We start from the raw sequence: 23,422 nt of genomic DNA, 5'->3' as shown, positions 1-23,422 counted from the left end.
AGTCCATCCAATTCCTTCATTCTACAGATGAAGAAACTTAACCCATGTCCCACAGCTGGTTAGTGACAGAGAGGAGACTGCTCAGGGGATGGTGGTATGGGCCTATGATTAACAAGACACACTCTGAATTATTTTTCAACTATTGGTGACAGATTGTAGTGATTTTCTTCCTTGTCTGGATCCCAGTACAAACTGGGGCATGTATTGGTAAGATGGTTATTTGCCATGAAGAGTCCTATTAGTAGTCAAGTCAATGAGAATTTGTTAAGTACCTGCGAAGTTCTGGGGATACAAAGAAAGGTAAAAAACCTTCTCTGGTCTCAGGGAGTTCACAGACTAATGAGCAAAGACGGCATGAAAACTATGCACAAAGAAACCATGTATAGGATAAATGGGAGATATTCAACGGAAGGAAGGCAGTAGAATTAGGAGGGATTGGCAAAGGTTTCTTGTAGAAGGTGGAATTTGATTTGAGACCTGAAGGAAGTCCGAGAAACCAGAAGGGGAGGGAGAGATTAACAGGAAGGGGAAGAGCCAGTGAAAATGCATGGATAGAGTGTCAGAATAAAAAAAATTTCAGAGCGAGAAAGGACCACAATGACAATATAGTCCAACCATTACCTGAAAAGGAATCCCTTCTATGACATAACCAATGAGTGGTCTCCAGTCTTTGCTTGGGGATCTCCAACAAAGGAGAACCCACTAAGGGGGCTGGGTCATCAAACTTGAATTCTTCCTCTGTGCAAAGTGACCCTGGGATCCTTCATAACTATCATGCTTTGATCTAGTGAACTAACTAGCTCAAAGTTAATTATCTGCCCAAATTTCTCACTTTCCTGAGTCCTTTGCTAGCTAATCAATGACCCGCCCTAGAATCTTGTCATGAGACAAGGGTAAGACAGAGAAATTGCATTACAAAGGGCCAGATCCAAATTAATAATGTTGCAAAAGCATGAATGCCCAGAAAAGCATTTGAAGAATGTAATGATAAGATTAGATGAAGGTATTGCAGAATTATATCCAACTCTTAATACTCCCTGTTAATGGCACTGGATAATCCCAAATGGTAAGTAACAAAATTAAAAAATATATATATATATATATGAGGCATTCTATACTTACATTTGATTAGAGGTCTCTCTAATATTCTGAGGCTTCGTTCAGGCAAAAGGACTGAGAGAGCCAGTAATGGTCTAATTTTTCATCTTCATCTTGCCACTCCTGCTACCCATTTCAGTCTGTCAAGAGAAGGCATCACTTTGAAAAATAATGGAGAGACCATTCTGAATCAGAACTTAGCTTTGGAAATTCGGTGGTCCATATTATTTACTGGAGCAGGAGTACAATTATGTGCTGCATTACACTTTCCCTACAGCAGGGAGATAACTGTGTTAGCCACTATCTTTCCTTTCTGTCTGCCTGGGCAGAAGACCCTATGAACCATATATTTCCACTTCACACATGAACATACTACTCAAGTTTTAATATTTCTAATGTAAATTCAAATCTTCACAGTAAAATCTACTTTAATAAAATATTCTATATAAATATATCAATTATATTATAATTTATAAATATGACTATATAAATATAATGTTATACAATTATAGCATCATATATCATTATGATCCATTAATAATAAAATATTTTTAAAATAAAAAAATTTAAATCTACTTTAATAATATATTATTCTAGGGGCAGCTAGGTGGCATAGTGGATAAAGCACTGGTCATGGATTCAGAGGACCTTAGTTCAAATCCAGCTTCAGACACTTGACACTTACTAGCTGTGTGACCTTGGGCAAGTCACTTAACCCTCTCTGCCCCCCCCCACTAAAAATATATTTCATTCTATATAAATATATCAATTATATTATAATTTTATAAATGATAATTTCTAATATAATAAATATGACTATATACATATGTTATATAATTATAGCATAATATATAATTATGATCTATTAATAATAAACTATTTTTTAAAATAAAAAATTTAAAATCTACTTTAATAATGAATCTCTTTCAGGTATCGCTCATACATATTTTGGTGTTACTGATATTTTTAGCAGTCTACACACTACCAATGATCCACAAACAGTTAAATTGTGAAGTGGTTTTTGGTACACCCTAAATGCCTTCTTTGGGGGGAGGGAGGTCTTATCTCTCCTTTCCTATTATCCATCATCTTATCCCAGCTTTCTAGGGAAATTCTTAGGGAAATATTATTTGTAAAGCACTTCTCACCAAGCCTGGTAGCTAGTAGGTACTGAATAAATACTTGTTTCCTCTCTTTTCTTTCCCTTCTTCCCTTTCTCTAGTATTGGTCCCTTTTCTAATGAGGGAGGTAAATAATTAATCCAAGTAATTTTCATTCGGGTATTAATGACTTACAACTTCACTCCTACTGTCAAACACAAAGGAATGAGTCACTAATGGTGGAATCCCAGGTATCCAGTAGAGGTGACTTTCTAGATCCCACTACATAGTCTAACACCTACACCATCCTGGGGAGATTGACCTACTTAAAGACCTCACCCCAGAGACACTGGTGTCTTAAAAGTTTCCCTTCCTTCCCAGTGAGAGTAAATACCAGCATTGTTAATGTCAATGATATCCCTACTTAGGCAGTCTGGTTGACTGTGTCACTAAGAATCATAAACCAGTATTACAGCAGGCCATAGCTATGCCAACAATGCCAATAATTTGCCCATGGATAGCCTCTTAGTGATCATCCCCGACATACAGGAGACTCAGAAATACTTCCCTGTTCTTGTATTTGCTGACGCCTGGGTGCTTTATGCAGTTCTCCTCCTGTTCAGTACAAGTTCATTATGTGGCCAGGCTGTTTTGAGGAGGTAACTGTTGATGCCACCTGTCACTGTGGGCTCTGCAGGGAGTGGGGCACTGGCTTCATCTCTATTCCTACTGTCCCTCTCTTCTCAGTCTGGTTTATAGCTGGGCTAGTCTTCTGATTGTTAAGGGCTAAAATTCTAGCTAAACTGTTTAAAATCGCTAATGAGTGGTCGCCAATAAATTATAAGCTTTAGCAAGAGTTAGACTTTTAAGCATTTATTAAGGAGAATAAGAATTTGGTAAAGAGAGAAAGAAAGGCCTACATTCATCTATCTATTTAAGGGAGAGCACATTTCTTGCTCCTTTCTCCACCAGCGTCCTCAGGAAAGAGAGGGAGACAGAGCGCCCGGCTCCCCCTTCCTCCTCCCACTAGCAAACGTCACTTCCTGACGCCAAAGAAAAGCCGCATGGCCTTGCCCTCAAAGACCTTCCTTTCGTGGCAGAGCTTTTCTACAGTAAGTCTCCAGCAGGTGGCATCATTCCAATCATTACATGATGAAATGTTTCCTCAATCTCAAGGCTGCAGAAACCTATAGGCTAACTGAGCCATTTTAATTTCTAACAGCCACCATATATACTGTCCAATGGAAAATCATTTCCATGTTACCATTGAGAGGTCTTTGCCTTCCTCACCCTTATTCTATTTTCCTTTGGCTACTTCTTTCTTATTTATCTTGGAAACCAATGGGTATAGGCAGAATAAGATGGCGGTGGCACATCTTACATCATTGGGTGCAGAACTGTAGGTTGACATAATGAGGAAGAAGAAATGAGAGGAGCTGACAGTCCCCTTGGATGAAATAAGGTGGTCTTGGCTAGTGAAGGAGACTGGTGTCTTCCTCCATTTCTGATGTGGGGCTGGGGACAAATAGTTCTTTCCAATCTCTTTTTCCTGTTCCTTTTGTGACCTTCCCAGTTGACAGAACTTCCAGCCCAATGTGGAGAAGACTGAGCACAGATGGATACCTTGTGCCTGGGATCTTCTAGAAACCAGAGAAAATCGGAACCTTTAAGGCCAAGGAACCCTTGGATTATTTTCTAGACATATGTCCCTCTGCACCGAGGAGGTGCCGCTTCTGCAGGAAGTGATCGTATAGAACCAGTCAGTAATTAGACACTTCACAAAGTCCTTAGATCCAATTCAGTTCCATTCAGCAAACTTAAATGCCTCCTGTGTCCGAGGCGCCACAACCCCACGGAACTTTTTGCCTTTATCCAGTTCTGAGGCTATTTTCTATCCATGGCTTTGCTCAATTTCTACTCTGATTATAGAGCCACCTGAAATCTCAACAACCCTCAGAGTGACAAAGCTTCTGATACTCAATACCTTCTCAGAACCCCCAATTGCGTCTCCCCTCTGATAGGAGGGCGGGGGTGGGTGAGGGGACGAGTGGGGGGATGGGTGGAGCTGGGCAGAGCAATAAACTCCTCCCTAAACCCTCCCTTACAGAGGATTTGGAACTTTAAAATTTAACTTCATTTTCATCAGCAACTCTTCTTGGTTTTGACTCCTTGGTCCTTGGTTCCACTTAACACCTCCCCCCCACCCCCCAGTAATTCTTTTTTCTTTCTTTTCTTTTTCTTTCTCTCTCTCTCTCTCTCTCTTTTTTTTGGTGGGGCAATGAGGGTTAAGTGACTTGCCCAGGGTCACACAACTAGCAAGTGTCAAGTGTCTGAGGCTAGATTTGAACTCTGGTGCTCCTGAATCCAGGGCCAGTGCTTTATCCACTGTGTCACCTAGTGGCCCCCTGGTATTTCATTTTGTGCATTGTTTTTACACACTCCTCTTTTTTGTTTGTTTTTGTTTTTGTTTTGTTTTTTTGCAGGGCAATGAGGGTTAAGTGACTTGCCCAGGGTCACACAGCTAGTAAGTATCAAGTGTCTGAGGCCGGATTTGAACTCAGGTCCTCCTGAATCCAGGGCCGGTGCTTTATCCACTGCGCCACCTAGCTGCCCCCACTTCATTATCTTGATAGTCTTTCTCTTAATGCTTTCTAGCATTTCTGAAAAATGTTGCTCCCAGGATTGAATACAATACTTCAATAATCATATACCTAGAGAAGAATGATCACCTCTAGGTTCTGGGTGCTGTGCCCCTCTTCATAGAGTCTAAAATTCATTTGTTGTGTTGGTTCCTATGTTGTAGCACAGTCAAATTAAAGTTTACAGATCTTCTAAAGCCATGTGATTTTTAGGGTATTTAGCACATTGGGTGGATACCCTTTGGTGAACTCATGTAAGGACATTTGTGCCACATAGAATGGAAAGACACAGGTTAGTTACAATATGTATCATTGGAGGGACTTTCCAAATGGATGAACTCACAGAAGCATTTAAGTTTGTTGCACCATTGACTTATAGCCATGAAATTGCAGAATTTCACAACTGGAAAGGACAACAGTAGCCATCCTATCCAATCCTTGCCTAAGCAAGAATGCCCAGGCCAACGAGTGATCATACAGCCTTTTCTCAAAGGTTTCCTATGAGGGAGAAAACATTAGCTTCCTGGGCAACTCATTGCTCTTTTGGCTAGCTCTGATTTTTAGGGAGCTTTTCCTCAAGAATTTACCTCTTTGTAACTTCCATTCAATGTAGATAGGCACTCTAGTGCCCAAATAGACCCAATTTAATCCCTTGTTCACATGATAGCCTTTTGAGGGCTTGAAGGCAGCTTTTATATCCCTTAGCATAAGAGACTTCTCTTTTCCAGGCAAAACAACCTGAGTTCTTTTAATTGATCTATATTTGGCACCAACTTCATGGCTCTAGCTTGGTCTTCTTTGTACATTTTCCATTTTATCAATACCTTTCTTGCAATGTGTAACTCAAAGCTAAATGTGGTAAAACAATTTTTTTTTTCCTGGCCAGACCCGAGTAGAGTAAGCTTATATCCTCCTTATTCCTGGTCATTATGTTTCTCTCAATGCAGTGCAAGATCTCATTAATTTTTTTTTTTGACTGCTAGATCACATTATTAACTGGAATAGAACTTTTAATCTAATAACCCCCCCTTGACCTTCTAAAGACAAACTGCTGTCTAGTCATTCTCCCCATGCTTGTGAAGTTGATTTTTGGAACCCAAGCATAAGATATTATAGTCCATCTCATTAATCATCTTTGATTCAGCCCAATGTTCTTATCTAAGGTTCTCTGGGATGTGGTATTACTTAATGTCTTAGCAATCTCTCCCACTTTTGTTCCATCTTTAAATTTGATGAGGTTACCATCTATGCCTTTGTCCAAGTAACTAAAAAAAAATCTTAAACAGAACAGTTCCTTAAGGGGCACTTGGCCAGAGACCTCCATTCACAGAATCAGATTTAGAGGCCATCTAGTTCAACTCTGGAATATTAGAGAAAAGGTAACCAAGATGCAGGGATGTTGAATGACTTGCTCAAAGGTCAGACACCATCAGAAATGGGATTCGAATCCTAATCCTCTGATTAGGATTCTCTATCTACTATACCTAGCTACTTCTCCATAACAGAGCACTCCTATTTCTCTTCAGATATGGCGATTAAGCCATTCCTAACCCACGAAGTTATACTATCATCTAACCCATAATAATCCATATTTTTTAAAACTAAAAACCACATGAATTGTTGCCTCAACATACCTCCCCTATCTTGTGCTAGTTCATTTGATTTTTTGAACGAGTATGGCATTTTTCATTTGTTTCTACTAAATCCCAATTAATTAGGTTTTTCTGATTGTTCTACCCTTGGGAGACATTTTTTTCCTTCCTGATCATCCTCCAGCAGGCAAGTTACCCATTCCAGGTTTGTGTTATCTTCAAATGTGATAAGCATGCTATCTAGGCCTTTATCAGAACCGTTGATAAAAATGTGAAACAGAACAGAGAGAGCCCTGATGCAGTCCATTAGAAACCTACCTCACTGTAAGGTGAAATCAGGTTTTTAATAACCACCCTTTGGGTCTGGTTATCCAGCCAGTTCTGAGATCTACATTTCTATATAATCCATAAAAAATAGCAGAAGAGACTTTGTCAAATGACTTCAGAGACCATGTCTAATTTAAACTTTGCAGTGTCCTATAGAGTATTCTGCCTACCACAGCGACTTCATAAATGTTTGTTGAATTGAATTTGTTTATTGAAATCTGAATAGACAGGGCTGAATAGGTAGGTCCAAGCTGCCAGGCTTAAAAGACAACAGAAGGGGCAGCTAGGTGGCGCAATGGATAGAGCACCAGCCCTGGAGTCAGGAGTACCTGAGTTCAAATCCGGCCTCAGACACTTAACACTCACTAGCTGTGTGACCCTGGGCAAGTCACTTAACCCCAATTGCCTCACCAAAAAAAAAAAAAAAAAGACAACAGAAGCTCCTAGGTTCTTGTCATCTCTGCTATTGGAAGTTCTAGAGAACTTTGCATTAACCATTTGACTTTTGACCTTTCAGAATGTTAACTTCTCAGGCCCTACTCCAATGGACTTTCTGATCCCAGTGTTGTCCATTTATAGCGCTTCTACTACCTGGCTTCCTGTGACTGACCCAGCCTCATTGACCAGCTATCTGTCTTATCTTCTTGTTAACTTTTGACCTAAGGCTGGGTAGATCTTAGTTGTCAGGGAGTTAGCTGGTTCTGAATGAACTGCCTTGGAAGCATGTATTGAAATTAGCTTGGCTTGCTCATCCCAATAGTGGCAACAAAAATGTCAGGCTAATTCTTTCAAGGAAGTTCTCAAAAGGAACCTTCCCCACAGTTCATTTCCCCCCTCTCCCAAAGCACATAGGTGGTGAAATAAAAACTATAGTCCTTTAATGAAGTTCATTTTAACTTCAATGGGGCAGCTAAGTGGCACCGTGGATGGAGTACTGAGACTGGAGTCAGGAAGACAGTTCCAATTTGGCCTCAGACACTTTCTAGCTGTAAGACCCTGAGCAAGTCCCTTAACCCTGTTTGTCTCAGTTTTCTCATCTGAAAAATGAGCTGGAGAAAGAAACGGCAAACTACTCCAGTACCTTTGCCAAAAACACCTCAAATGGGGTCAGGGAGGAGTTGAACACAACCGAAACAACTCAGTAACAACAAATTTTAACTTCATGTTATGTGGATTTCCAGCCGTCTAGTTTAATTTGACAGTCAGTCCTCTTTGTGACTTGCCTATCTGTGTTGGCTGGTATTATGAGGTGACCGTTTGGTTTTCTCAATCTGCAATAATCAACCAGTACATAACCAATTTTTCTGGCCTAGCACACATAGGAATAAATATATGTGCTTATATATCTGCTCGTTTATGCATCCACTCATAGGTACACATAAGTGCGTATACTCTTCCTAAATAATCGTACAGTATCTGTATAGACACACACAGACACACACAGAGTGGCCTGAAAATCTTGGTGAAGTTTTAAGCTCTGTATTCAGTCCACCATGTTGTCTTGATCCTATGATGACCAATGGTAACTGACTTTTTTTTTTGTGAGACAATTGGGGTTAAGTGACTTGCCCAGGGTCATGCAGCTAGTAATTGTTAAGTGTCTGAGGTGGGATTTGAACTCATTTCCTCCTGAATTCAGGGCTGGTACTGTATTCACTGCGCCACCTAACTGACTTTGAATGAATACTTTAAGAGCACCTGGGCGGCAATGTAGATAGTGCTGGACTTGTAGTCAGGAATACCTGAGTTCAAATCCTGCCTCAGACACTTACTTATGTAACGATTGGAATGATGCCACCTGCTGGAGACTTACTGTAGAAGAGTTCCACCCATGAAGTGAAGGCCTTTGAGGGCAAGACCAGGAGTCTTTTTTTTGGCATCAGGAAGTGACATTGGGTAGTGGGAGGAAGAAGGAAGAGAGTAGCGCTCGGTCTGGCTCTCTTTCCTTTGGACTCTGGTGGAGAGCGGAGCTAGAAATGTGCTCTCCCTTTAATAGATAGGAATCTAGGCCTTTCTCTCTCTTTACCAAATTCTTATTCTCCTTAATAAATGCTTAAAAGTCTAACTCTTGCTAAAGCTTATAATTTATTGGCAACCACTCATTAGATATTTTAGACAGACTAGCTAGAATTTTAGCCCTTAACACTTAGTTGTGTGATCCTGGGCAAATCACTTAATCTCTTCAGCCTTGGTTTCTTCATCTCTAAAATGGGGGGTAATAGTGGCACCAACCTCCCAGAGTTGTTGGGAGGACCACACCTTAAAGCAAAGCATTGCATAAATGATAGCATTTTTTTTTACATTATGCTCATAGATTATCTTATTTGAAGTTCTCCCAGTATCTGAGAAACTAGGTGGTGCAGTGGATAAAATGTGGGCACTGGATTTAGGAGGACCTGAATTCAAATCTGGCCTCAGATACTTGACACTAGCTGTGTGACCCTGGGCAAGTCACTTAACTCTCATTGTCCTGCAAAGAAAGAAAGAAAGAAAGAAAGAAAGAAAGAAAGAAAGAAAGAAAGAAAGAAAGAAAGAAAGAAACTGAGACTCTGATAGATTCAAAGTGACTTGCCAATGATCACATGGCTAGTAGCTGATCCCATGTGTTCTGATTTCAAATCCAGCCCTCTATTGACCTCACCAGTCCATACTACTTGTTGACTTCACATCCCTGAAAATATACTACATACCTCTTTCTATAATGCAATATTTTGTTATTCAGTCACTTTTTAAGTTGTGTCCCACTCTCCATGAGCCCATTTGGGTTTTCTTGGCAGAGATACAGGAGTGGTTTGCCATTTTCTTCTCTAGCTCATTTTACAGAAGAGGAAATTGAGGCAAACAGGGTTAAGTGACTTGCCCAGGGTCACACAGCCAGTACATGTCTGAGGCCAGATTTGAACTCAAGAAGATGTCTTCCTAACTCCAGACCTGGTGGTCTATCCCTTGCACTACCTAGGTACCTTATAATACACTATATTGCATATATATTATACAAGAAAAAAATCATCCTTTGCTACCTACTCTTCCTAGCTTCTAAGTTGTTCTACTATGCATTTGCACAGTATATTTCTTTCCCCCATTCCCTTGCTGCTCCTCATAACAGATACTGAACAACCCAGCCTCTATATACATACTTTCTGCTGAGGATTCTTTCTAAAACAATAGTCAGTAGCTGTTCATTCTTCTAACATGGAGCCTGGAGGATGAGCAACTTGTGCACTGTTTCAAACATGCTTTGAGGGCTCTGCATCCTTCAGCATCCAGCACTTTATAATTCTGAGGTGATGCTGCCCCCTCTCTCTTGCTTGTTGGAGTTCACATTATATGCTCAGATGGTTCCGTTAAAAGCCCCTGAATAACAGAGGGATAGGCTTCCTTATTGATGATGCACATTACCTGCCTGGTGTCATCACTCATTTGGGGGTCCCTGGCACCACCAGCAGGGTCATGCTCCTAATGGGTGCTCAGTAAATATTTGTTTCACATTTTAAATTCCGAGCACTCAGCTTCTGTGTATGGGTCTGTTGTGAGCTATGTAGGCTACAGGCTTAGCAGCAAAATCTGCTTCTCTTGCTTGCTGATTTTTTGCTGCTTTCCTGTCTATCCTCTTATAAGATTATAGAACTGGGAGAAATGTTAGAGATTATATAGTCAATCAAACCCCTTCACTTTCCAGATAAGGAAACTGAGAGACAGAAGAGAGGTGAACTGATGGGTTCCTTTCAACTGTTGAAAGTTCCTTCTCTCTTCCTTCCTATCAGCTTTATTGCCCTCACTTGCATAAAGCTTTGGGGTGGGCAGAGGGTTAGTAAAGATGCCATCACTACTCTTCATTTAGATTCTCTTTGCTGTAAAGATAAGCTATAGTGCAGTTGTAGGATAACTTCTGTCAGCCTGGCACTTAGCTCTATCCATGGAAGGACTTCAAGGAGAAATGAGCACAGTGGGAACATTAGAACTCAGGTTCTCATTGATCAAAAGAGGAGAGACTTAGGGATGTCCATTGTAACTAGGTTGGGGTGAAAATGTATGCATTTGGGGCAGCTAGGTGGTGCAGTGGATAAAGCACAGGTCCTGGATTCAGGAGGACCTGAGTTCAAATGTAGCCTCAGACACTTGACACTAGCTGTGTGACCATGGGCAAGTCACTTAAACCTAACTGCCCTGCAAAAAACAAACAAAAAGAAAATGTATGTATTTGGGGCAGCTAGGTGGTGCAGTGGGTAAAGCACAGGTCCTGGATTCAGGAGGACCTGAGTTCAAATCCGGCCTCAGACACTTGACACTTATTAGCTGTGTGACTCTGGGCAAGTCACTTAACCCTTATTGCTCCACACACACACAAAAGTATGTATATTCTAGAAACAATTGTTTTTCATCACTAGTTTTTTTTTTTTTTTAGTAAGGCAATTGGGGTTAAGTGACTTGCCCATGGTCACACAGCCAGCAAGTGTCAAGTGTCTGAGGCCAGATTTGAACTTAGGTACTCCTGAATCCAGGGCCGGTGCTCTATCCACTGCACCATCTAGCTGCCCCTCATCACTAGTTTTTAAGAATAATCAGTTAAAATAGGAAGCAATCCTTGCAGGGTCAATGCTGTCAAAGACAAAAAGTCATTAGCCAGGATTGCTAAGGTCTGAGCCTGGCCTCTGACTGGCCACAAAAGTGGCACCATCATGTCAGACATGGGTCTCACCATTCCATCTACACACTAAATCCAATACCTGCTTCTAACTTATCTGAGCAAATAAGTACCCGGGGGACAAATGTCTTATTTCCTTGAAGAAAAAAACACAACAATGCTCAAGTATCATTGATGAGAATATGATCACAGATATTATGGCAGTTCCCAAGTTTAAAAAGTTTTTAGACTGTCTTATCTTTGGAACTGTGTGACCACAGAAGGAAGCTCTAAAGACAAGGAAAACCCTGCCCAGTTTGAAGTGCCCAATTCAAATGTGACTGACGGCTCTTGGAAACAAAACTCATACCTTTTCTTTGGGGAAATTACTTTTCTTCTCATGGAAAAAAAAATCCTGCAGTTACACGAGGGCTTCTTCTGTACTCCGGGGTTGCTCCAGCCTCAGTTTTTCTGGTGTTTCTTTCCTTAATGCATCTGACCACAGGGTCTGCTGTTCTGTTCCCTTCATCTCTCCTTCATCTCACCCGTAATCTTGTCCTGATCTCTTCCCAGGGGAAGGAGTTCTTGAGCCAGCAGTTATGACGTGACTGCTCTGTAGTGGTCTTAGGCTTTCTCATTGTCCGAAATATCAAATAGCTGTATTTCTACCATGGTTAACTCTAGGGACTGGGACCCTTGAACTTTTTTCTCCTCCCTTCCTGTTCCTTGGTAGGGTTCCCTTTTACCTGACCTCACCGATGTTTTCACCCCTTGGTATTGGAGTTCAAACTTTGTCCTCCATTCATTACGATTATTAACATGTTGTCTGTTTTTTCCTGTTACTTGGCTTTCAACTTTTTTTTCTGAAATGCCGCCTGTAAACCTTTCCAGCTGGCTCCTGGCCAACATTCTTCATTCTCCCTAAGAGTGAACCAGGGTGAATGGCCTGGCCCCCCAATAGGGACTTGAATATATATATATAGATATATCTATATATATCTATATCTATATCTATATATATATATACACACACACACACACATATATATATATACACACACACACACATACATATGCATGTATATGTGTGTATGTATATGTATACATATACACATACATAATATCTATTATACATGTTTATAAATATTTATACATATTATATAAAATAAATAGTATTTAAATATATATTTATATGTACATATACATGTATACACACACATATATATATTTAAAAGATATATTTGTAATATAGCCAAAGTTGATTTCTCCTGTTCCAATTAGCTCCTGGATGAAATTATTTGTTTTTATACCCTACCTTTGAAATAGTTAATTAACATTTATTGACTACTTACCATGGGCTAGACGCTATACTAATACTGGGAGACACATAAAGGCAAAACAGTCCCTGCCTTCAGGGACCTTGCATTCTAACATGGGAACTAATAGTAATGGAATAGATGAAAGGTAATCTGGGAGTGAAAGACACCAGACAGGAAAGGGGGAAATATTTTGGTAGGAAACCATATGAATATTCTTTTGCCCCTGTTCATGGATATATAACTAGGACAGGGTGACTGGAATTTTTCTCTAGAGCACCGGTTTTCTCCCCACAGTGGTCCCTTATTGGTTCCAAGGGCAACTGGGTGGTAGAGTGGATAGAGCACTTGCTCAGGTCAGGAGGACCTGAGTTCAAATTTGACCTCAGACATTTGACACATTAGCTGTGTAACCCTGGGCAAGTTACTTAATCCCATTGCCTCAAACATCTGAGCCATCTCCAGTCATCCTGATGCATATCTTGCCACTGGACCCAGATGACTCTGGAGGAGAGAGTGAGGTTGGCACCTTTGCACAGTCCTCTCTCACTTAAATCCAATTCATTGCAAGTCATGACATCACCTCTCCATGTCATGGTCCTCTTTAAGAACAAACAACAAATGACAACAGTTGGCTCCATTCCTTGTAGTTCTATTTTTGGGGGGGGGGCGGGGGGGAGTCCCATCCCACTACATGGTCTATCTTCCCCCACTACTTTGATCTTTGCTTATTGCCTAATTCTCCCTTCTCCCTGACTTCCTCCAGTGGGTTGGGGATGGGGTCAGATTCCCTGAAAAACACTCAGTCCCTCTCCTAGTGACACTTCTATAAGTGGAGGAGACTGCCTTCTGTGCAACTGCAAAGGAATTACCCTCAGGCACCAGAAGTCCTAGTTACAGCTCTGTCTCTAGTGAATGCAGAGCTAAGAACTGAAGCCAGATTCTTCATTCCCTATGTCCAGAGAGCATTCCACTGAACTATATTGTCCTCCTTTGGTTTTGAATAATAAGGTAGTCGTGCATGAATAGGAGTTGTGTCTAAGACACAATATGTTTACCTTGACTATTTTTTGGCGCATGTATAAGGAGTATCTATTCTTTACGTTCAGAACTTGGTGACTGATAAATTCTGGGTTGTCTCTCCACACTATTCATGACATCTAGACTGAAGAGATGGACTCAGCAAAACCAAACCAAAAATAAGTATTGTCCATGATGGAGAACTACATTTCCGATGCCAATCATACTGCTTTCACAGATGGCAAAAGACGTCCTTGTTCTTCCTGAATATGAGAAATCATTGAAAGAGATAGGACGCTAACATTGGGCAGGCCACTATGAAGCCATAGTGATTGGGCATCTCAAGCCACTGGACTCCTGACAGCTTGTTCAAAGTCAGAATTTCTCAGTGTTAGTGGCTTGAGAATAAGGTAGTAGAGTGGGGCAAATGCTGGATTGGAAGTTGCTCTTTCACTCACTAACTATGTGACTTTGCACATAGGAGGACTTTATTCCTCTGGGCCTTACCTTTCTTATCAGAAAAATGAAGGGGTTGTACCAGATGGCTTCTGCATTTCCTTCCAGATCTACATATATGATCTTATGAGCCTAAGGGGACTTTTCCTTTACCTCCTGAGCTATCAAGGGACTAAAGGCATTCAGTCAGACTAAACTATGACAAATTTGTGGGAAATCCTAGCTTATGATGCCACAGATCCCTGGGTGCCTTTTAGGGCTAGAGAGAAACCTTCTCTTCTTATAGATATATGATGCCCTTTAAAGTGTGCTTTGGATGGAGTTTTCCATAGCTCCATAGCAACTGGAGCATGACAGAATGGGACCCTGGAGGAGTAAACATTTGCAGTCCCCTTCCGTGATTTAGAGATGACAATGAACTCAGTACCACACTTCAACATGAGTATGGGGCTCTGTTTCAGAGAAATATCTAGGACTTTTACCCCCAGGTTACCCCTTATTTTAGATTCATGACATATACTTTCTGCTTTCACATCCCCTTTTCCAGTTCTGAAATCATATTCAAACAAGGTCTATTATTGCTATACAAAAGGTGTGTCAAATCTACTTCTCTATATCTCCATTCACTATATCTGTGAATGTCTGAATCAAAAGGACACTATATACATATATAAATATAAATACAAAAGCTAATAAATATAATTAGCTTTCTCTATTAGAATGTTAGCCTCTTCAAGGCAGGGACTGTGTTGCTTTCATAGTAGAATACCTAACACTTAGCAATGGGCAGCTGGGTGGTACAGTTGACAGAGCAGTGGGCTTTGAGGTAGGAGGACCTGAGTTCAATTTCAGGCTCAGATACTTACTAGCTATATGACCCTGGGAAAGTCACTTAACCCTGTTTGTCTCAGTTTCCTCATCTGTAATGAGCTGGAGGAGGAAATTGTGAACCACTCTAGTATTTTTGCCAAGAAAACCCAAAACGGGGTCATGGAGAATGGGATTTGACAACAACAAGCCTTAAGCATAGTACCTTAGCACAGAATAAATGACTAATAAATGCCTTTTCATTCATTCCTGTTCATCCACAACAGAAGTCCTAGAATCACAGGAATGGTGACAATATATATGTTCAAATGATACTTCCCTTTGTTGTTGTTGTTGTTTTTGGGTATAAAGCAAGACATTTGCTGGAGGAGTGAATGTCTGTTCTAAAGATGTAAAACACGTAAACTTCTTGGGTAGCTCTCTTTAGCCTGTTTGCTTTCCAAAGAACTTGAACTTTCAACCTGGAGAAAAATAAAGGAAGAGAGAAAATAAAGGAGGGAGGAAGACAGGAAGGGAGAGAAAGAAAAAAGGAAAAGGGAGAGAAAAGGAAAGAAAAAAGGGGAAAGAGAGAAAAAAAAGGAAGAAAGGAGGGAAGAAAGAAAAGAAAAAAGAGAAAGAAAGAAGATTTCCAAGACTTCCATTATCCATTACAAATCTTCTAAAGTTCTACTCCCATGTCTGGCCATGACATGAAGTTGCCCCAGGCTTCTCAAAGGTTGTACCAACAAAATACAAGATCTGACAGGTTCTATCAAGCAAGAAAGTATTTAAAATGAGGCCTAGCCCAGCCTAGCTAAATTAGGGTTTTTTGGGGTTTTTTTTTTTGTTTTTGGTTAAGTTAAAAAGAAATTTAAAAGCACGTATTTTCTCTCTCTCCTATTTTATTGTCCATACTATAAAAATGAGAAGAGAATCAGATCATATAGATTTTATAGCTATGGGTAAGAGATGTGTTCCTTTATAAAGTTTAATTAAAAAAATTAAAAACCTCCTTCCCCATTTTTTCTCACTTTTATCTTCCTCTCTGAGAGGAGAGAGGGGAAAAAGACCCTTGTAAAAAAAAGCATAGTCAAGCCAAACAAATTCCTAAATTGTCTATATCCATACATACATACACACACATATACACATACATACATATGTGTATATATATATATACATTTGCATTCTGAATTGTGATGTCATACATATAAATACACATAAAAGCAGTATGTTTGTTTAAAATCTATGTTTAAAATTTGAGGATAATAATGATCACAAAAAATGTGAAATGATGACAAAAACTGTGAATTTGCTTTGACTCAGAATATGTTACAATGTACCATGATTCCAAATAATATTTTTTTTGTAAAAATAGTATTTCTAGAAGTAATTTACACTTGTCATAGTAATCAATTTACCAAGGAAATACTTTATATAATTTGATCAAATAATCAGTTGGAAAAACAAAACACAATCTTAAAAGAATGAAAATCTCTATGAAAACAAACTTATACTATGAATTTCCAAATGTAGATACAATGGCATAAAAAGGAAACCTTTATGTAACATTTGAACTGACATTATTTCTCTGAGTGAATTTAGAACATTTTTGATTTTGATGTCTAAAATCTCCATGTCTCATATTAATATCTCGCTGTCTACTTCTGCATTTCGGCAAAATAAGTCCCGGTTTATGGCAATAGAAGTAGATTCTGGAAGTATGATGATGAGAAAGTTTCTCTTGTTTTTCTTCAGAATCTATCACCTCTCTCATGCTTCATCACTGGAGTTCTGGAGTCATGTTTGGTGTAAATCTGAATTCTTTAGACTTTCAGTGTCATTTGTCTTTACAATGTTGTTGTTACTATCTAAATTATCCTCTTGCTTCATCTCACTTCATTCTGTTTCTCTGAAACTATCCCTTCAATAATTTCTTGAAGCACAACAATATCCTATTACATTCATAAACTGTAATTTGTTTGGTTATTCTCTAATTGATAGGTACCCCCCCCTTAGTTTTCAGTTCTTTTCCACAACAAATAGAGCTGCTAGAAATATTCTTTGTATATATGGGTCCTAGAGTTATTATTGCTGGGTCAAAGGCTATGCAGTTTCATAACTTTCTGGGCACAGTTCCAAATTGCTTTCCAGAATGACTAGAAGAATTCACAGTTCTATCAACAAAGCATTAATGTCCCCTTCCCTGCCCCCCCCCAGCTCTTCCAGCATTTATCATTTTTTTTTTGTCATCTATGCCAGTCTGAGGGGTCTGAGGTAGAAGCTTAGATTTTCTTTAATTTTCACTTTTCTAATTATTAGTGATTTGAAGTTTTTCATATGGCCCTTGATAGCTCAGATTTCTTCCTTGGAAAACTGGGTTTTCACGTCCTTCGACCATTTATCATTTGGAGAATACTGGACTAGCTAAATTCAGTAAAGCTAATCACCCCGTTGACCACAGGGCAGTGAATTTTGGGCAACTCTTGAGCATCATTTACTAAGTTCTAAAGTTCATTCGTGGTAAAGGAAATATCCAAAATGAAAAACAACAACAACAACCAAACAAAAAAACCTGATGTGTGTGTGTGTGTGTTTTTTTTTTTAGTGAGGCAATTGGGGTTAAGTGACTTGCCCAGGGTCACACAGCTAGTAAGTGTTAAGTGTCTGAGGCTGGATTTGAACTCAGGTACTCCTGACTCCAAGGCTAGTGCTCTATCCACTGCGCCATCTAACTGCCCTTCTGATGGGTTTTGAGGAACTGAAGCTGACTATAAATATCTCTCTGTATAGGATCTGCAGCTGGTACTCTCTACTGTATTTTCTTAAGAGTTCACTAATCACAAACTCTTTCTGAGTCTGACCTGATTCATCATTGAAGTGCTTGACTCTCTCTTAAGATTTCTCATAGCACTTTGCTTAGGCCTCTCCTTTGAGCTTTCTAATTTGCAAGAGTGTTATTTGCATTCAAGCCTTATCTCCCTTACTAGATTCTCAAGTGAGTTTCCGGAAATCAGAGACTCTAGAGTCTGGTTTCATCTCTGCCAGCCTAGCTCAGCACAGTGTCTTGCATACTTATGGTTATTGTTTAACAAATACTGGCTTTGAATTTGGACACATTGTTGTCAACAAAGGAAAAGAGGGGGAAAATACCAGTGTTTGATTCTGAAAAACTGGGAGTGGACATCTTATTGAATTTAGAAAACTCCAGGGGTAAGAATTTAAGAAGAGATGTTTCATAAAATTGTAATAAAGTAGAGAAGAACACAAAATTGGTGGAGGGAATTCAATAATGTCATAGTAATTCCTACCTGAACTGGGAAGACTGATGACAATTAATTGATTAACTAGCAGGTGCTAAGCTCATATTCTAAAGGTCTAGGCACTGTGTTAAGTGATCAGAAAAGAAGATAAAGAAGCAAACCCAAGGAATTTATATTCTATCAGGAGAAACAACATGGAGATTTATAAGTATATACAAAATAAATTCAAGGGATTTTTTTTTTCCAGCGGGACAGGATCAAGAAAAGACTCTTGTAGCACATGGTGTTTGAACTGAGCTTTGAAGGAAACCAGGGATTCAGAGAGGCAAAGGTGAGGACAGAATGGATTTCAGGCATGACAGACATTGGGGATGAGAGCCCAGGTGAGATATAGTGAGAGGGTTGGATAAGAATGATCTCTATGGTCCCTTAAAGCTTTCACATTTAATTATCTAAATTAACATGTGGAACAAAAAACCGTAGTCTTCCTAAAGATACTTCTAGTCTTCTCCATTCTCTCTTTTTCCTATAGGTTAAAAACCAGAACTGTGTAGACAAAATTGGTCTCTCAGTTTTAAGTATATATCTAATGACAATGGAATGGATCTGTCTCTGTCTCCTCTTTTTTCTGTCTCTGAGTCTCTCTTTGTCTTTCCATTTCTGTGTCTCTCTGGCTGTAACTTTTTTAGTCTACCATGAGTTTTGGACTGTTGGGAACCAGTCCTCTCTTTTAGTTTTCCTGGGTTATTTCTTTCTGGTACTGGTTCCAACTTCCTGACTCCTCTTCCAACTTTGGCTGTTCCCCATTACAAACTTCCACACCAGCTTGAAAAAGCTTTCTCTTTTGGTCTGTGAATGAGACTCTCCTCTTCCTTGGGCCAAACTGTCAAGGAAACAGGGATTCTCAAATGCAGAAATTTCTGGAAATTCAAATGAGTGATCAAAAAAAAAAGTACTTTCCCAGGAAGAACAGATGAATTCTATCCAAAGATTTCACACAATATAGGTGGCTGCATGCATGTTCAGGTAGCCCAATGAGTATTTCCAGCCCCTCTAAGATGTCTACCTCAAAAATAAGAATTTTAGATTTGGAGGTGATCTCAGAGGTCATTTAGTCCAAAGGGCACCTGAATAGGAATCTCATCTAAAATAACTCCAAGAAATGGTTTACCCGTTGAGCAGGAGGAGTTCAGAGAAACCTGGGAGGGCTTGCGTGAACTGATGCTGAGTGAGATGAGCAGAACCAGGAGAACATTGTACACAGTATCATCAACATTATGTGTTGATCAACTGTGATAGACTAGATTCTTCTCACCAATACAATGGTACAAGAAAGTTCCAAAGGACTCATGATGGAAAAGGCTCTCCAAATCCAGAAAAAAACAAAACAAAACTGTGGAATATGGATGCTGATTGAACCATACTATTTCTTTTGTTTTTGGTCCTGGTATTTTTCTTTTTTGAGGTTTTTCCTTTTTGCTCTGATTCTTCTCTTATAACATGACTAATGCAGAAATATGTTTGATGTTTACATATATATATATAAACCTATATCAGATTACCTACTGTCTAGGGGAGGGGAGGAGGGAGGGGAGGGAGGGAGAAAAATTTGAAATTGGAAATCTTATCTAAACAAACGTTGAAAACTAAAACATAAAATTTTTTAAAAAAATATGAAACACTTCACGAATTTGCATGTCATCCTTGCACAGGGGCCATGCTAATCTTCTCTGTATCGTTCCAATTTTAGTATATGTGCTGCTGAAGTGAGCACAACAAATAAATTTTTTAAAAAATGGTTTTTCAACATTCACTTTAAAACCTCTAGTGAAGGAAGGTTCACTAGGCTCTAAAGCCAATCTCTTCCCATTTAAATATCTCCTATAGCAAATGCTTATTATATATTCAATTGAACACAATTTTTATGTCTTCATGTTTAAGACATTGTGTTTATACATAGGGGATACAAAGCTGGATGGAGGAGTTTGCAGTGTAATGGAGAAGGTAGGGAGAGACACAACTAACAAGAGAGAGATGTATACAAAGGAGAGATGTAGGCAAAGGGGCTGTGGTGAATGAGAAGAGGGAGATGGGGGAGGGGGATCAGGAAAAACCAAAACCCTTCATGGCCTTTAAAGTGACCTCGAAGGTCTCTTCTAAGTGGCACTGGGATGGACCGTGAAGGAAGAAAAGTATTTCAACCAGCAGAGATAGGTGTGTACACATATATCAATTCTAGGCTTGGGTGACAGATGGAGAAAAAGCATGGGGATAGGAGATAATGAGTCTGGAGCATTTGGTACATGAAGGAGAGTAGGATAAGTCTGTAAAGGTAAGTTAGAGTCAGACGGACCTTGAATGCCAGGATTAGAAGTTTATATTTTAGTTGGTAATAAAGAGTCAGTGAAGATTTTTGAATAGGGAGTATTGGGAAGCAAACTATTATCTGCAGATGCATTGTAGTCTTCCCTTCATATGTGGGAAGATGTGACTTATTCTACACTAACCAACATCCAACTTGGGGCTAGTGTATTGATGTCCATTTCCTGACCTTTACCTAGCTTACTTTCTTTTCTTTTCTTTTTCTTTCTTTCTTTCTTTCTTTTTTTTTTTTTTGCAGGGCACTGAGGGTTAAGTGACTTGCCCAGGGTCACACAGCTAGTAAGTGTCAAGTGTCCAAGTCTAGATTTGAACTCAGGTCCTCCTGAATCCAGGGCCAGTGCTTTATCCACTGTGCCACCCAGTTGTCCCTTTTGCCTAGCTTTCTTATCTGAACTTTTGGATTTGATTCCAGTGTAGCAGCATTGCTAAACTTGGGGTCATAGCTATAACCATTCTCTTTCCCTTGGGATAGGTTTTCTCATCCTAGGTCTGTTAATTGCCTTTAATCACCTATGGGTAATGGGGGTCCCAAAGCAGGAATTCAGAAAAAGAATTAATAAATGACTGTTAAGGATGTATTGAAGAGGAGATAGTTAAGAAACAGGGTAACTGGTGTTAAGCATTATAATATCAGAGACAAGCAAAGAAGAGAGTCTAAACCAGGGTGGTTACTAGGAATGTGAATTAGGAAGGGATTATGAAGATAGAATTGCCAGCATCATAAAATCATAGATTTACAGCTGAAAAAGACCTTAGAAAACTTTTAATTTAATACATTCATTTTACAAATGAGGAAACTGAGATTTATTGTTGTTTGGTTGTTTCGGTTGTGTCCAACTCTTCGTGACCTCATGTGGAGTTTTCATTTCCTTCTCCAGTTTATTTTACAGACAAAGAAGCTGAGGTAAACAGAGTTAAGTGACTTGCCCAGGGTCACACAGCTAGTATGTGTCTGAGGCTAGGTTTGAACTCAAAAGTCTTCCTGACTACAGGCCCAGTGCTCTATCCACTGCACCATCTATCTACCTGGAAACTAAAACGTAGAAGGTTAAAAAAATTCCCCCAGGATCTCAAAGGTTGTAAGCGGCAAAAAACCAGGATTCAGACCTAGCTCCTCTGACTCTGAACTCTGTTGCTTCCAATTAAAAACTACCTGGATATGGGGGTGAAGGTCCAAGATGGGAAAGAGTCAAAGAAAATCCCTTGATGTTGAACCTGAGCAGTTGGAAAGATGGCACCACAAACAGAAATGGACAAGTTTACTCAGGGTCATGTTTTAAGGGGGAAACTTAGGTGATCAAATTAAGACATATTGAGTTGGATCGCTGGTGGGACAGGCAAGAAGAAATATACTGCATGTAATCAGAAATAGGGAGGGGTTGGTGGGGTGGAGATAATATACTCAGGAGTTTTGAATTTGAGTGTTGTTTGTATGAAGGTGATAATTGAAACTCTCTGAGAGGATGAGTTCACTGAAGGAGACAAGGTTGAGAGAGAAGAGCAATAGAAACAGGATGTTGAGAAATGTCCAGGTTTAAGCAGTCAGATGAACATGAGAAGAGGTGGAGATAGTAACTTCCTTTACTACTTCCCCCTGCCACTCCCCCACCCCAATCTCTGCCAGAGAGGAGGAGGAGGAGGAGGAGGAGGAGAAGAAGAAGAAGAAGAAGAAGAAGAAGAAGAAGAGGAAGAGGAAGAGGAAGAGGAAGCGGAAGAAAGAAATGATTAGTTTTATAGGTGGTAAAAGGGAGTCCTGGAAAGAAGTAATTTACCCTAGGTCACACACTGAATGAATTATGGAGCTGAGATTAGAACCCAGGTCTCCTGAGCCCCCAGTCTACCTTCTATAACATAGGTTTCCTTTTGTCTGCATAGCACTTTAATATTCATTTATATGCCTATTTATATGTCATTCATACCCTACAGTCAACTAGAATTAGTATACCCAGAGAAACCAGAAGCTCCAAACAAAATTGTTTCCCAGAAGAAACCAGTGTTAGATGTGAGTAGTTCTAATATTCCGTACAAGCAAGAACAGTAGATCAGAGCGACGTATCTATTCCAGCACAGTTCCTGGCATTGTAGATGCTTAATAAATTCACATTGACTGACTAATTTCACTGACATGAAATACCCGGATAGCAATATTAATGATCATATTCTTCTCATCTGTCTGCTACTGCAAAGATGCTCTGAGTGAATCTGCAGAAGATAAGCCTCTTCCTTAATACTTTTGAACTACAAAGGCAGTTATGACATCTTCCTATACAATAGTTTGTTGAACAGTACACATGAAAAAAAATAATAGTAAGATATTTTCTGGTTACTAGACTAGAATGTTTCTAGCTGAACTCCATTGAAAAGACCAGAAGAATTTTTACCTAAAAATATTCATTGTTCACATTTCTCTGGCACTTAAAGTCTTAAAAAATAAACCTCTCAAAGCACATGCTACTTTTTGCTAAGAACAACTCTATGTGGTAAACAGTACAAGTATCGTCATCCCCATTTTACATTTGGGAAAACCAAAGAGTTAAAAGTGTCCATGATTGGGGGAAGCTAGGTGGCACAGTGGATAAAGCACTGGCCCTGGATTCAGGAGGACCTGAGTTCAAATCCAGGCTCAGACACTTGACACTTACTAGCTGTGTGACCCTGGGCTAGTCACTTAACCCTCATTGCCCCACAAAAAAACCCCAAAAAATGTCCATGATTAAGAAACCACTATTTAGTCATTAAATTTATTAGTTTAAATGAGTATAATTATCAGTTTTAACTACATCACTTTGACACCAACC

General features: G+C 39.6%; 1 protein-coding gene and 1 non-coding gene across 2 annotated transcripts in view; both read right to left on the bottom strand.

Annotated features, from left to right (window-relative positions):
• The window catches only part of SLC19A3 (solute carrier family 19 member 3), a 54,493-nt gene extending 42,508 nt beyond the window's left edge, over positions 1-11,985 (bottom strand). Inside the window, exons 1-2 of the mRNA XM_043996670.1 lie at positions 11,751-11,985; positions 1,123-1,257 (exon numbers count right to left, since the gene is read on the bottom strand). The gene's annotated coding sequence lies outside the window, so the exon portion shown is untranslated. The remainder of the gene's footprint in view (positions 1-1,122; positions 1,258-11,750) is intronic.
• A 7,924-nt stretch (positions 11,986-19,909) lies between these two features.
• LOC122752058 lies at positions 19,910-20,016 on the bottom strand. The gene has a single exon (XR_006355862.1). It is a non-coding gene; the product is annotated as a U6 spliceosomal RNA (small nuclear RNA).
• Between the last annotated feature and the right edge of the window lie 3,406 nt (positions 20,017-23,422).

Source organism: Dromiciops gliroides, chromosome 3 (assembly GCF_019393635.1).
Source record: "Dromiciops gliroides isolate mDroGli1 chromosome 3, mDroGli1.pri, whole genome shotgun sequence".
NCBI lineage: Eukaryota > Metazoa > Chordata > Mammalia > Microbiotheria > Microbiotheriidae > Dromiciops > Dromiciops gliroides.
Note: the sequence above shows the minus strand (reverse complement) of the source record. Positions and strands in the feature narration are given on the sequence as shown.